Below are 16,010 nucleotides of genomic sequence, written 5' to 3'. Positions count from 1 at the left end.
GGTTTCTGGCATTACAGCCATCTTCGGCCCGGCTTGCTTGAATCCTGATGGTGCAATGAGCAAGGGACTCATGTCTGAGTATACCCTTCCACGCTTAGGGTGGACAAAAATATTTACAACAAGGGGTGGTGAGGGACAGAGTCTCTGAATAAAGCAGAATACTCTCCCCCAGTCAAAAGATCAGGGCTAGATCCAACACCGTTTTTTAGCTCATTGCACCATACCAGTTTCAGAACCTGGCTGTATGCAAATTAGTCTGTTCCTGTCCCAGTGCATGATGGGAACAGGGCAAACCAAACTACAAAAGCCAATTCTTACACTGGGAAGGAAACAAGCTTCCGGGGACCGGTTTCTGGCATAACAGCCGTCTTCGGCCCGGCTTGCTTGAATCCTGATGGTGCAATGAGCAAGGGACTCATGTCTGAGTATACCCTTCCACGCTTAGGGTGGACAAAAATATTTACAACAAGGGGTGGTGAGGGACAGAGTCTCTGAATAAAGCAGAATACTCTCACCCAGTCAAAAGATCAGGGCTAGATCCAACACCGTTTTTTAGCTCATTGCACCATACCAGTTTCAGAACCTGGCTGTATGCAAATTAGTCTGTTCCTGTCCCAGTGCATGATGGGAACAGGGCAAACCAAACTACAAAAGCCAATTCTTACACTGGGAAGGAAACAAGCTTCCGGGGACCGGTTTCTGGCATAACAGCCGTCTTCGGCCCGGCTTGCTTGAATCCTGATGGTGCAATGAGCAAGGGACTCATGTCTGAGTATACCCTTCCACGCTTAGGGTGGACAAAAATATTTACAACAAGGGGTGGTGAGGGACAGAGTCTCTGAATAAAGCAGAATACTCTCACCCAGTCAAAACATCAGGGCTAGATCCAACACCGTTTTTTAGCTCATTGCACCATCCCAGTTTCAGAACCTGGCTGTATGCAAATTAGTCTGTTCCTGTCCCAGTGCATGATGGGAACAGGGCAAACCAAACTACAAAAGCCAATTCTTACACTGGGAAGGAAACAAGCTTCCGGGGACCGGTTTCTGGCATTACAGCCGTCTTCGGCCCGGCTTGCTTGAATCCTGATGGTGCAATGAGCAAGGGACTCATGTCTGAGTATACCCTTCCACGCTTAGGGTGGACAAAAATATTTACAACAAGGGGTGGTGAGGGACAGAGTCTCTGAATAAGGCAGAATACTCTCACCCAGTCAAAAGATCAGGGCTAGATCCAACACCGTTTTTTAGCTCATTGCACCATCCCAGTTTCAGAACCTGGCTGTATGCAAATTAGTCTGTTCCTGTCCCAGTGCATGATGGGAACAGGGCAAACCAAACTACAAAAGCCAATTCTTACACTGGGAAGGAAACAAGCTTCCGGGGACCGGTTTCTGGCATTACAGCCGTCTTCGGCCCGGCTTGCTTGAATCCTGATGGTGCAATGAGCAAGGGACTCATGTCTGAGTATACCCTTCCACGCTTAGGGTGGACAAAAATATTTACAACAAGGGGTGGTGAGGGACAGAGTCTCTGAATAAAGCAGAATACTCTCACCCAGTCAAAAGATCAGGGCTAGATCCAACACCGTTTTTTAGCTCATTGCACCATCCCAGTTTCAGAACCTGGCTGTATGCAAATTAGTCTGTTCCTGTCCCAGTGCATGATGGGAACAGGGCAAACCAAACTACAAAAGCCAATTCTTACACTGGGAAGGAAACAAGCTTCCAGGGACCGGTTTCTGGCATTACAGCCGTCTTCGGCCCGGCTTGCTTGAATCCTGATGGTGCAATGAGCAAGGGACTCATGTCTGAGTATACCCTTCCACGCTTAGGGTGGACAAAAATATTTACAACAAGGGGTGGTGAGGGACAGAGTCTCTGAATAAAGCAGAATACTCTCACCCAGTCAAAAGATCAGGGCTAGATCCAACACCGTTTTTTAGCTCATTGCACCATCCCAGTTTCAGAACCTGGCTGTATGCAAATTAGTCTGTTCCTGTCCCAGTGCATGATGGGAACAGGGCAAACCAAACTACAAAAGCCAATTCTTACACTGGGAAGGAAACAAGCTTCCGGGGACCGGTTTCTGGCATTACAGCCGTCTTCGGCCCGGCTTGCTTGAATCCTGATGGTGCAATGAGCAAGGGACTCATGTCTGAGTATACCCTTCCACGCTTAGGGTGGACAAAAATATTTACAACAAGGGGTGGTGAGGGACAGAGTCTCTGAATAAGGCAGAATACTCTCACCCAGTCAAAAGATCAGGGCTAGATCCAACACCGTTTTTTAGCTCATTGCACCATCCCAGTTTCAGAACCTGGCTGTATGCAAATTAGTCTGTTCCTGTCCCAGTGCATGATGGGAACAGGGCAAACCAAACTACAAAAGCCAATTCTTACACTGGGAAGGAAACAAGCTTCCGGGGACCGGTTTCTGGCATTACAGCCGTCTTCGGCCCGGCTTGCTTGAATCCTGATGGTGCAATGAGCAAGGGACTCATGTCTGAGTATACCCTTCCACGCTTAGGGTGGACAAAAATATTTACAACAAGGGGTGGTGAGGGACAGAGTCTCTGAATAAGGCAGAATACTCTCACCCAGTCAAAAGATCAGGGCTAGATCCAACACCGTTTTTTAGCTCATTGCACCATCCCAGTTTCAGAACCTGGCTGTATGCAAATTAGTCTGTTCCTGTCCCAGTGCATGATGGGAACAGGGCAAACCAAACTACAAAAGCCAATTCTTACACTGGGAAGGAAACAAGCTTCCGGGGACCGATTTCTGGCATTACAGCCGTCTTCGGCCCGGCTTGCTTGAATCCTGATGGTGCAATGAGCAAGGGACTCATGTCTGAGTATACCCTTCCACGCTTAGGGTGGACAAAAATATTTACAACAAGGGGTGGTGAGGGACAGAGTCTCTGAATAAAGCAGAATACTCTCACCCAGTCAAAAGATCAGGGCTAGATCCAACACCGTTTTTTAGCTTATTGCACCATCCCAGTTTCAGAACCTGGCTGTATGCAAATTAGTCTGTTCCTGTCCCAGTGCATGATGGGAACAGGGCAAACCAAACTACAAAAGCCAATTCTTACACTGGGAAGGAAACAAGCTTCCGGGGACCGGTTTCTGGCATTACAGCCGTCTTCGGCCCGGCTTGCTTGAATCCTGATGGTGCAATGAGCAAGGGACTCATGTCTGAGTATACCCTTCCACGCTTAGGGTGGACAAAAATATTTACAACAGGGGGTGGTGAGGGACAGAGTCTCTGAATAAAGCAGAATACTCTCACCCAGTCAAAAGATCAGGGCTAGATCCAACACCGTTTTTTAGCTCATTGCACCATCCCAGTTTCAGAACCTGGCTGTATGCAAATTAGTCTGTTCCTGTCCCAGTGCATGATGGGAACAGGGCAAACCAAACTACAAAAGCCAATTCTTACACTGGGAAGGATATTTTGGGCTTTAAGGAAGTTCAGGAATTTTCTATGGGGTTTAAAATTTAAAGTATGTCCAGATCATAAACCTCTAAGAGAGATTTTTATGGAGAAAGGTTTGGATAATTTTTCTTCGAGAATCAGAAAATGGGTTATTGGTCTCCAGGAATTCAGTTTTGGCATAGACTATATACCAGGTATGGAGAATGTATCTGCAGATTGTCTTTCACGTCTTGTTGATGGTTCTCAAGGTGTTGTTGTTGAGGAAGATGTCTGTGAAGATGAGGTAAATGTGTGTGAGATTACTTCAGGTGTCATTCTTGAAGAGGAATGGTTGGAAGAGAGTAGTAAAGATTGTGAAATTAAAGGTGTAATTTCTAAAATTACAAGCAATTCTGATTTTGACAAAGATTTGTCAAAAGTGTGGCATTTGATTAAAAATGAATTGTCTGTGGAGAATGGTATTCTTCTAAGAGGTTAAAAATTGATTCCTCCTAGCTCTTTGAGAAAGAGGTTGATTGAAGAGGCACATCAAGGTAACATGGGAATTGTAAAAACTAAGGAAAGGATTTGTTGTTCTTTTTGGTGGCCAGGAATGGATTTGGAAATTGAAAGAGAGGTGAGGGAATGTTTAAAATGTAAAATGAGTGACAAGATCTTAGTTTCTCGCACTGCTCCCATGATATGTCGTAGTCTTCCAAATGGATCTTGGGAAGACATTGCAATAGATATTGTTGGTCCGCTTACCGGTGAACATCGAACTCCTTATCTGATAGTTGTGATTGATCTTTATTCAAGATGGGTTGAGATTTCTTCTGTTTCAGAGGTTACATCTTCATGTGTTATTGATTTTTTAGAAGAGATTTTTAAAAGAGAAGGTTATCCGAAAACTCTGCTGTCAGATAATGGTTCCCAGTTTTGCTCAGGAATGATGTCAGATTTTTTGTTATCATGTGGTATTCAACACAAAAGATCATCAGTTTATCACCCAGAGACCAATGGAACCGTGGAAAGGTTTAATAGGGTGATAAAAGAGAATATTCAACTTTCTAGAGTAAATGCATTAAATTGGAAGGAAGAGTTACAAAAGTGTATTCTGGCACATAGGTTTTCTCCTCAGATGTCTACTATGAAAACTCCTTTTGAATTATTTAAAGGAAGAACTCCAAATACAAGCTTGAGTCCAGCATGGATGTTCTGGGGCAAAGGGGTAAAGGATAATAGTGTAGGTGATTGGAGACTTAGAGAGTTAAAACTGCGTCTAAAAAATAAGTTGTGTTTTGATGAAAGAAAAAGAGTAAAAGAAGGAGAAGTTGTAGTTGGAGATGCAGTGAAAGTCAGAGCCCCTATAGGTCCTTTGTCCTGGTCAAAATACTCTGCTCCCATGAAGGTTATCAAATGTTTTAATAATTCAGTTAAACTAGAAAATGGTAAGATTTGGAATTTAAACCGTGTTGCCATTGTTAAAAAATGTAATTCTGCTGTGAATTTTACTGTAGACCATTCTGTTTCTTCTAATAGTTCAGTTGTATCTCAGAATAGGACTAGTGATCGTATAAGGAGAATTCCAACTTATCTCAAAGACTATACTACTTGAAAGTACCTTAACATGTCCTGATTATTTATTCCTTTCACTATATACTGTATTTATTCTGTCTTATGTATGCCTATTTGAAGGTTGTTCTCATTTACATTTTTATTTGTTAAGTTCTATCTTGTTATAAGAAAGAAGATGTGTAGTATTCTCTTCATATCTATTATATGCATGTACTTTGGAACCTAGAATGTTAAGATGTGTTGCATTCCTCAAGTTGCCAGTTGACTGCCTGGTAGCTGATGGTTAGGGTGTTCATGAATAAACTCAGCTTTATCTTCTATCTACTTTGATATTTACCACATCTTTTCACATAGGTTTTACAGACGTTATAGTTAGGAATTAGCATTTAAAAAACCTTAGAAATTCACTGAAAAAACCATAGGTTTCAGGGACGTTATAGTTAGTTTAACATTTGACTCATATAAAACCAGAGAAAATCGCCTGTTATAGTTAGTTGAGCTAACTATAACTTGCGCGCCCGCAATGCACTGGTGATGACGTCAGATATTACATCACTCATGACATGGATTTGATATCCATTGGTGATGACTTCCATAACTTCACCCGATGAGAAAGTACACCATCACTGCTCGTTTGATTCTAGGCACCACAACATACCTCCTATTAGAAGATCACATTGATCTTCCAGGAAAATACCAGGCAAACTTTGCAGCAATGAATCCTGGACAGATGCCACAAAGCGATTTATGGGCCATGCAAGTAATTTTTTAACATAGACTGTTTCTGGGCTGGTAGTCAATGCAGCTTTTACATAGCCTCAGAAATGGAATGGTGTTCAGGTATGTAGAGAGTGGGGTGAGGTGTTGCATTCTGAGCCACCTGCAGTCTAGTGTACCACGTCTGGTCGATACCCAGATAAAGGACAATACAATAGTCTAGAGGAGAGGCTCTCAGTGCTTCAATTACTATGCAGCGAGAGGAAACCACAATTAAAAGAACATTTTTTCTTAAGATACGTAATATTTTAAAACAGGTAGCTGAGACTTGATTAATATGTGGGTAAAGGAAAGGGTGTTACCAAATATTCTCGCAGATCTTGCTGGCAAGGTTAGCATTCTGAGTTCTGCCACCCCTCAAGAGCTCGACCTCAAAGTTCGGTTACATACATATTTTGTCAATTTGTGTAATTTTTCATTAGACAAAATATATGAATTGACAAACATTATGCCACCTCTAAATTGTATTCAATTTATTGCTGCAGAGGACTAGTTTAAATAGAAGAAGTCTTGTTGGAAACAAGTTCAAGTAGAAACTGTTAGAGGATTCATTTTCTCCACACACCAGTCCTTTTACCGGTATCTTGAGTGACTTTGATTGTGAGGTGTGCCCTCGCTGTAAATTTACACTCCAGACACCCCAAAGGACATTTTGCATAATGCACAAGTAATTTAGTGGCATTTTCCATCATTCACAAAATTTTGGTGGAAATTAATACCCCATTTTTCAACAACCATATTAAAATTTGTCTTCACTCGCGGCACTAGCTCCTAACAAACTTCACAGCAGCAAGCAAAAATATTTTGCATTATAATTTGCATTGAGAAGTGGCAGCAAACTTTCAGTTAATATATAGTGAAAAAAATCCAGCCCTACCAACCAATCCTTATTTTTCTGTGACCACATGTAAAGACATACCTATTCACACAGTGCCACTATATGTCACACAATACTGGCTCCCTTCACACTGTCACCCAGTGAGGAGCTGATATCTCATGGAGGCAGGGAAGACAAGCTAGAAACCAGTATATAGAGTGGGTTTCTAGCTTCTCCTTGGAGGCTATGAACATCCAATTTCTATAAAGGGGTGTGAAAATACTCTAGGAAATCTGCGCCAGACTCAGCAAGATTTTTTTTGAGAGGCATTGGTGGGGGAGGGGAAAGAATTGTCTCATAGGTAGTTCTTGGCACAAAGCCATGCCCCTTGAATGCCATGCCCCCCCTCAAATGTTGGAATGTTGTATTCAGTTATCACGTTTACATGTAAAGTATTCCCGTGTTCTTTGTTTGTATAATATATGTGAGGGAAAATTCAGGGCACAGATTGAAAAGAACAGCATATTCTCACATAAAAGAAGAAAGCAAAATTAGTTTCAAGACAACCCACTAGATATGCTCCCCAAAGAACACCTTACTTAAAAAAAATCATACAGTGACTGTGGTAAAATTAACAGCTACAGTCAACTGCAGTTTAGCGTGGCTACCTTTTACAAAACAGTTCTGGTTTGGGCTCATCTACCCCTGGAAGACCAGTCCTGCACCAGGATTGTTCATCAGAGGTCCACGGTGCTGAATTCCATGGCGAATTTCCAGGATAGAGAGTTTCATTTATATTCACTGTATACAAGTACCTTACGGAATATTTTAGGAATCTTGCATGGATCAGCCCTTCCAACCTAGACTCGACATACCTCACCCAGTGGCTGCTGAAATCAACAGGGAGGGAGGGGGCGGGTGCGAGAGTTCAACTAAAATAAAGAAATTAATGGGCGCTCACGCACAAATAAACTTACAATGTATTAAAATAAGCTTACGTTACAACAGGTCCTCCTGCTACGGACCTCTCTCCACTGCAGGCCGGCCACCAGAAAAGTCCAAAGACCAATCCTGGCACTGCTGTCAAATTTGTGAGAGCAGCGCCCTGATTGGAGGGAGCGGCCTCACTCGGCACCGCTCAGGGCTCTGGAGGCCTGCACTTGCTCTAAACCCAGCTGTATTAAGACACCTGGGCTAGAGGTTTCAAAGTGTGCATGTCTGGCTGGCCATCTCAAGGCGGCCAAAGGGACATGAACACTTTGAGATGTAAATACACAGCCCACCCTCCTCCCGGTACCTGCTGCTGTCATTCAGCAGTGGCCCAGCCCCCGTCCTGAAGCTCGTTGAGGATGGAAGGATTAAAAATAAAATAGTAATGAATTACCATTTTATTTTTCACCTGGTGGAATTTAAGTGGGGCAATGCTCCTCCGCTCCAATGGAGGAGCCGCACCTGCGGGCCTCACCTTTTCAGTAGGCGCCAAGAATGCATTTAAACTTTTGGAAATGGGGGGTTATGTCCTATAGTGTGGCCGGGTAGGACAATATTTAATTGAGGAAAAGAAGAGAACCCGGTCACAAGTTTTTATTCTGCTATCTTTTTTATTTAGAGCAGAGGCATATACTGAGGTATTTAATCCTTAGATATGCATTTTTTATTATAAATGGATAAAGAAGAAAAATTGTTTCAATTTATACATAATTCTGACAGTCCGAAGGATTACTCACTGTCCTGCACACAGACACATATATTTACATGTAACTACAAACATACATTGCTATACATTTCAAAAAAAGTGAAACATTCATAACGATTTCAACCTAAGATTTCAACAAATAAGATTTTTTCTTTTATGGAAGTACCCTGTCCACAATTTCTATATCAGGCCACTAAGATTCTTATTTATCAATATTCCGACCTGATAGGCGCAAAGGCAAGTATTACAATACAAATTCAGTTTGTGTTTAATTGTGTACAAAGCAAAGCCATATGCGCAACCAAAAGACATTCGAATTTAGAACGAATGAGAAGCCTGTAAGCCGACGCGTTTCTGAGCCTGTCTCTCTGCTTGTTCAGGCTCTTCCTCAGGGCTTCGGGGCTGGGTACCTATGTAAATATAAGCAGGGGGCTTATTAAAATTTGGACCCTTACTACTGTTGTCACTAGCTTGGTTAAGCTTCAATTGTTATTACCTTGTTACTCAATTTGAAACTTCGTGTGTTCAATCTCTTGTAGGACTCCTTGTATTCTGCAATAAAAGCAGTGATATGATGTCTGTTTCTTACTAATGTTTTGTGATACTGTTTATTAACAATAATGGGAGCTTCACTCACGTGGTTTCCAGGCAGAGCGTTTTCGAATAAAATGTGGATTGCAGTATATATTGTTGACTGTCGCCAGAGCTGAAATTTCAACAGACGTATGTTTTTAATATTCTCTGAAAAGCGTAAAGCGGGAGCTTCACAATGCTCTACAGGCAAATGAACATGTCAGCACTTACTTATTAATGCTCTGTTGGGCGCGGAGCGCCTGGCTTGTGAGGGCCTGGGGCGCCACCTCTTGAGTTTTGATTGTTCCTGAAAGGTGTAAGTGACGTTGCGTTTTAGTGGGACAAGTATTTAAACGTCATTTACGTTTTATGAGTTTCAATGTAAAAGTGAGCACCTACTTGCACTCTGTTTCAGGATGTGCCGGGCGCCGGGCCTCTGCTGAACGGGGCGTTACACAATTCTTTATTTGTTCCGGGTATGCAGTTAAATGCTGAAAATGATAAACGGAACGGGAATCTTAGTATTAAGATATCCTGGTGTTTTGAAACGATATCTAGTTAACGCGCTTTGGTGCATTTACCTGTAGAGTCTTTGCGAGACGCCGCTGTCTGCTTCTGATTCCTCTGGTGAGTGAAAGCTCAAGTCTCACGAGAACATTAGATTTAAACATGTGACTTCATGATTGTGGGACTTGTAGTCCAGAACGTGCTTCTCGATGTTAAAGTGGTCTAAACTACCTGCGACCCAGTTACTGATTTTGGCATTCAGTATGTTCATTCAGCCCTGCACTCACGCAGTCATATTTTAAAATTAAATATGCTTCTCTTTTTGATAGTAGTTCTTCTACATTACCTCCTCTAGTCGGGACTTTAATTTTGGATAGCACAGACCACTTCAAATCTTTTTCTGTGTGCCCGAGGTCAATGCAATGTTGTACCATCGGTGCATTGAGAACTTTTTGTTTTATCCTAGATCTGTGTTGAGCCAATCTTTGTGAAACTTGTTGCGTAGTTTTTCCAATGTAGAGTTTGTCGCATGGACAAATGATTACATAAACTACATTTTTGCTTTCGCAGTTTGTGAATTCCACATGGGTCCATCTGTTACTATGATGGTCAAAGGTGGAGCCTTCGATGGTGTTCGTACATGAAATGCAGTTACCGCATTTATGGTGTCCTTTGACTGGGTCCAATTTGGACAACAAATGCCAGTTTTTTAATACAATGGCTTTGAATTTATTAGTAAGTGGGCCAAACGTGGTGACACAAACTAGTTGTTCTAGGGTTTTTTTTTCTTTTTTTGTAAGCAACACATCTCTAGGTGTGAACCATGCGCGTTTGGTGGCATGTTTCAACATTTTTCTGTCCCACAATCATGAAGTCACATGTTTAAATCTAATGTTCTCGTGAGACTTGAGCTTTCACTCACCAGAGGAATCCGAAGCAGACAGCGGCGTCTCGCAAAGACTCTACAGGTAAATGCACCAAAGCGCGTTAACTAGATATCGTTTCAAAACACCAGGATATCTTAATACTAAGATTCCCGTTCCGTTTATCATTTTCAGCATTTAACTGCATACCCGGAACAAATAAAGAATTGTGTAACGCCCCGTTCAGCAGAGGCCCGGCGCCCGGCACATCCTGAAACAGAGTGCAAGTAGGTGCTCACTTTTACATTGAAACTCATAAAACGTAAATGACGTTTAAATACTTGTCCCACTAAAACGCAACGTCACTTACACCTTTCAGGAACAATCAAAAATCAAGAGGTGGCGCCCCAGGCCCTCACAAGCCAGGCGCTCCGCGCCCAACAGAGCATTAATAAGTAAGTGCTGACATGTTCATTTGCCTGTAGAGCATTGTGAAGCTCCCGCTTTACACTTTTCAGAGAATATTAAAAACATACGTCTGTTGACATTTCAGCTCTGGCGACAGTCAACAATATATACTGCAATCCACATTTTATTCGAAAACGCTCTGCCTGGAAACCACGTGAGTGAAGCTCCCATTATTGTTAATAAACAGTATCACAAAACATTAGTAAGAAACAGACATCATATCACTGCTTTTATTGCAGAATACAAGGAGTCCTACAAGAGATTGAACACACGAAGTTTCAAATTGAGTAACAAGGTAATAACAATTGAAGTTTAACCAAGCTAGTGACAACAGTAGTAAGGGTCCAAATTTTAATAAGCCCCCTGCCTATATTTACATAGGTACCCAGCCCCGAAGCCCTGAGGAAGAGCCTGAACAAGCAGAGAGACAGGCTCAGAAACGCGTCGGCTTACAGGCTTCTCATTCGTTCTAAATTCGAATGTCTTTTGGTTGCGCATATGGCTTTGCTTTGTACACAATTAAACACAAACTGAATTTGTATTGTAATACTTGCCTTTGCGCCTATCAGGTCGGAATATTGATAAATAAGAATCTTAGTGGCCTGATATAGAAATTGTGGACAGGGTACTTCCATAAAAGAAATAATCTTATTTGTTGAAATCTTAGGTTGAAATCGTTATGAATGTTTCACTTTTTTTGTAATGTATAGCAATGTATGTTTGTAGTTACATGTAAATATATGTGTCTGTGTGCAGGACAGTGAGTAATCCTTCGGACTGTCAGAATTATGTATAAATTGAAACAATTTTTCTTCTTTATCCATTTATAATAAAAAATGCATATCTAAGGATTAAATACCTCAGTATATGCCTCTGCTCTAAATAAAAAAGATAGCAGAATAAAAACTTGTGACCAAGAATGCATTTAAAGGCAGCCGCGGCCGGTAGTAGGTGTAACTGTAGGGCGGTGATGTTGGGAGGGGGAGGGGCAGGGTGGGAGGTAGTAATGTATGGATTACGGACATTAACAGGTAAGTAAACATATAAATAAATAAAACGAATTTTGTTGTGTGCACTGCATCACCAAATGCGATGCAGTGCGCGCAACGAAATTCATTTTATTTATTTATATGTTTACTTACCTGTTGAAGTCCGTAATCCATACATTACTACCTCCCACCCTGCCCCTCCCCCTCCCCACGTCACCACCCTGCAGTTACACCTACTACCGGCCGTGGCTGTTTAAAGGAACATCCGTCCCTATAAGCCTGCAGCTCGGCCTCAATGAAGACATCTACTAAGATGGGTTCGGTGTGGCTTGAGCAAGCGTTGAGTATCCAACGGCAGCTGCTTAAGATGGACAAACAAGGTTTGGGGTGTTGCTTTGTAAAGGATCATAAAATCTCATTTTGGGCATGAAAAATGAACTTGTAACAAAGAAAATTATTCGTTGATGGTTTCTATCCAGATGCAGCGTGTTGGGGGCCATTTGCAGATTTTGCACTTAGGGTTTGTTTCCAAGCAGTTGCTTTACATCTTCCTTCGTCCTCATTCTGTGAAATATTAAGCATATTGTAGCATACGCAGTCTAGTTGTTGCACGTCACGTAGGCGTGACGTGTGACGGCAGTGTGAGAAGGTGCGCGCGCAGCCTAGGCAGAGCGCGCGAAGAGCGGAGAATGATCGGAAGCGCCGGCCGGCGCTCCTCTGTCAATTGTACCATAAATAATAAAGTTCGTTAATTACCAACTCAGCACAGTGCCATCATTTATAACGCAACAACGTTACAGTGGCGACGAGAGCGGGAGGCCTCCACCGGCACCCTACAGAAAAAAAAAAAAGAAAAATCGAACCACCACCTCCACGTGGGCTGCAGCAGAGCAGGCGACCTCCAGGCCACGGAGGACACTGCGCAGAGAGGCGCTACTGGGCCAGCAGTGGAGAGCACAAGGGGGCACAGCTGAACCCACCAAGGAAGACAGGCAGAGGAGCGTGGCAGTGCCACAGCAACCAGAGGGGCGGCGCAGTGGCCAGAGAGGCAGCACTGCAAACCACAGAAGACCGATCACCGCGAACACCTTCCCATCACACCGTGGAAGGTAGGGACAGCGCTGGCTGCCAAAGGGGAAGAAGGGGGGACTGGCACTAGGAGTCCCCAGGAGGACGCCGATACAGGAGTAAAAGACAGCACCCCAGGGAGCCCCACTAGCAAGGCCATCAAAGCGACAGAGAGCAGGGAGGTGAAGATGAGCACACCGGCAGGCTATGCAATCGCACCGGTGCAATTCCTACCGAAACCTGGTGAACCCCTGATGAAGTGGGAGGATTGGAAGGAATATATTGATAATTTCATTGGGGTCCTGGAGGACGAAAATGAAGAGAAGTTCACCCCCCAAAGGAAAAAACGCATATTGCTGCTGAACCTGGGACCAGAGGGTCTCAGGATTTACAAGAGTCTGGTGCCCAAGAAGAGAGAGGACACCGATAAGGACGTATATGCCCATGCAGTAGAAGACCTGGATGAGAGGTACCGCCCCACCATATGTGTGTCAGTGGACAGGTTCAACTTCCAGCAAAGGAAACAACGGGCTGGAGAAACCATAGAAGAATTTGTAGGGGCCTTAAGGAAACTAGCAGCCCCGTGTAAATACGCACTGTGGGAGGATGAATTCATAAAGGACCAGATCGTGATGCACACTACGAGTGCACAGGTCCAGGATAAGCTGTGGGCGAGCGGCGACACCACGCTCAAAGAAGTTATGGTCATCGTGAAAAGGGCCGATCTTGCTAGGAGGTGTGCGGCAGCCACCAAGAAAGATGTGGTCACTCCGACAATGGTGAACAGGATACAAGAAGGAGGCCACCGCAAGGACCAAAGAGGAAAAGACTCAGCAGCCCAAGGAACGAGCAGGTGGCAAGGGAAACAACAAGGGAGTGACAGCAAAAAATCGTGCTACAGATGTGGCAGTTGGTCCCACGATGCCCGTGACAGAAGATGTCCTGCGTTCAGAGCCAAGTGCCTACACTGCGGAATCCTGGGCCACTATGAAAAGGTGTGTAGGAAGAAACATTCGAAGGAAACTGTGAAATGTGTTGAGCAAGGTGAAGAAGATCTGGAAGAAGTAGCAGAAGAAGAGGTGATCACGGTCCTGTGCATATACGACCAAGTGATGAGCGTAGAAGGGAGGAAATCCACAAAACCCATCCTGGACATGTCGATGGGAGGAATCACCATCACCGTGGTGGCGGACACAGGATCCCCCTTCACCATCATCCAACAGGCAGTATGGGAAGAAACATTCAGACCCACGTTGGGACCGGAGTTGGAAAAGCTAGACATCAGACCGGTCACTTACAATGGGGACCGAATTCCAATGTTGGGGTTCCGCCGCCTACTGTTCGAATTCAGGGGCGGGTCAGCATGGTGCAAGCTGTACATTGCAGAAAAGGGACCCTCGGTCCTGGGATGGCTAGACCAAGGAGACCTAGGAATCAAACTGGATCCAGGAGGGAAAGAGCAGATTCTACTGACAGAGCAAGAAGAATGGCCAGACATGAACAAATGGAAGGAGAACTACCCGAAGGTATTTGGTGGCACAGTGGGACGGATGGAAAACTTCCAACACAGGATTGTGCTCAAGGAAGGGGCCATTCCGGTAGCCCACAAAGTGAGAAATGTGCCGATTGCGGTGAGAGAAGCAGTCCAAACTGAACTCCAAGAGTTGGAAAAGAAAGGAATAATTGAGCCGATAACATGTGCAGAGTGGTTGGCGCCCCTGGTGGTCGTTATGAAGCCAAATGGGAAGGTCCGGCTCTGCGTGGACCTGAGAGAACTGAATAAGAATATCGTTGTGGAGAAATTTCCCCTCCCCAGAATCGAGGAAATGTTGACCAAGACCAGGGGGGTGCAGTGGTATTCCACCATCGACTTGACCTCGGCCTATCACCAAATTGCACTGCACCCGGACAGCAAACGACTCACGTCCTTCATCACCCCGTTTGGGTGTTACCAATTTTGTCGGATGCCTTTTGGGCTGGCCTCAGCAGCCGCTGTTTTCCAGAAAATGATGCACCAACTGTTCAGAGACTGCAAGGATGTCCAGTATTTCCAGGATGACATCTTGGTGATGGGGCGAGACCAGCAAGATCATGACCAAAAGCTGGGGAAGGTGCTGAAGACACTAGAGAACAAAGGCCTCACAGCGGAGTGGTCGAAGTGTCGTTTGGGACTGCAGTCGGTGACGTACCTAGGTCACGAGATCGGACGACAGGGCGTTACCCCCAAATCGGAAAATGTCAAAGCCATCGCTGAAGCACCGCCGCCCAGGAACAAGGAAGAGGTCAGGTCGTTCCTGGGGATGGCGGAGTACTACAGCAAGTTTGCGGTACACTTCGCTTCCAAGACCCACAATCTGAGGCTGTTGACCAGAGACAGCACAGTGTTCCAATGGACACCGGAAGCCCAAGCAGAGTTTGAATTGATCAAAAGGGATGTTACAGGAGCTGTTCCCCTCAAGGGGTATGACCCACAAGGCACCACCATACTGACGACAGATGCCAGTGACAAAGGCCTGGGTGCTGTACTCATGCAAGACAGAGGCAGAGGGGAGATGGAAACCATCAGCTTTGCATCCAGAGCACTGACGGATACAGAGAGCAAATACAGCGTGATCGAGAAAGAAATGCTGGCGGTCGTATGGGCCATGATGAGATTCCGGCAATTTCTGTGGGGAACATGCTTCTTACTCAGAACAGACCACAAACCGTTGGTGAAGGTGCTGACGTCGAGCGGACATGCCAGTGCCACCCCTCGGATATCCAAGATGTCTCTAAAGTTGCTCGAGTTCAGGTATGATGTCAAATACATTCCGGGGAGCCGGAACAGAGTAGCGGACTATCTGAGCAGGGCAGCCGCCATGGAGCCAGGAGAGGAAGACCCTGCCGGCAGTGGGGATTTGGTAGCTCTAATAGAGGACCAAGAGAAGTTGATCAGTCTACAAGAGTGGACAGAGTCATATGAAGAAGACACCGACATAAAGGAAGTGAAGGAATACATCGTACAGGGATGGCCGGATAAAAGGAACGTGAGAGTAAACCTCAAGCCGTACTTCGAAGTGCGGGAAGAACTGTCGATAGGAGACAGAGGGATCTTCATGTACAGAGGAGATAAGGTGATTCCCCCAAGTACTCTCACCTCAAAACTGATGGACTTGCTACATGAGGGACACCTGGGCATAGGGAAACTCAAGGCACGCGCCAAACAAAATTACTGGTGGCCAGGCATGGACATAAGGGCTGAAAGACATGTCAGAGAGTGT

Source organism: Lissotriton helveticus, chromosome 8 (genome assembly GCF_964261635.1).
Source record: "Lissotriton helveticus chromosome 8, aLisHel1.1, whole genome shotgun sequence".
NCBI lineage: Eukaryota > Metazoa > Chordata > Amphibia > Caudata > Salamandridae > Lissotriton > Lissotriton helveticus.
The sequence above is the reverse complement of the archived record's forward strand: the minus strand, read 5'-3'. Positions refer to the sequence as shown.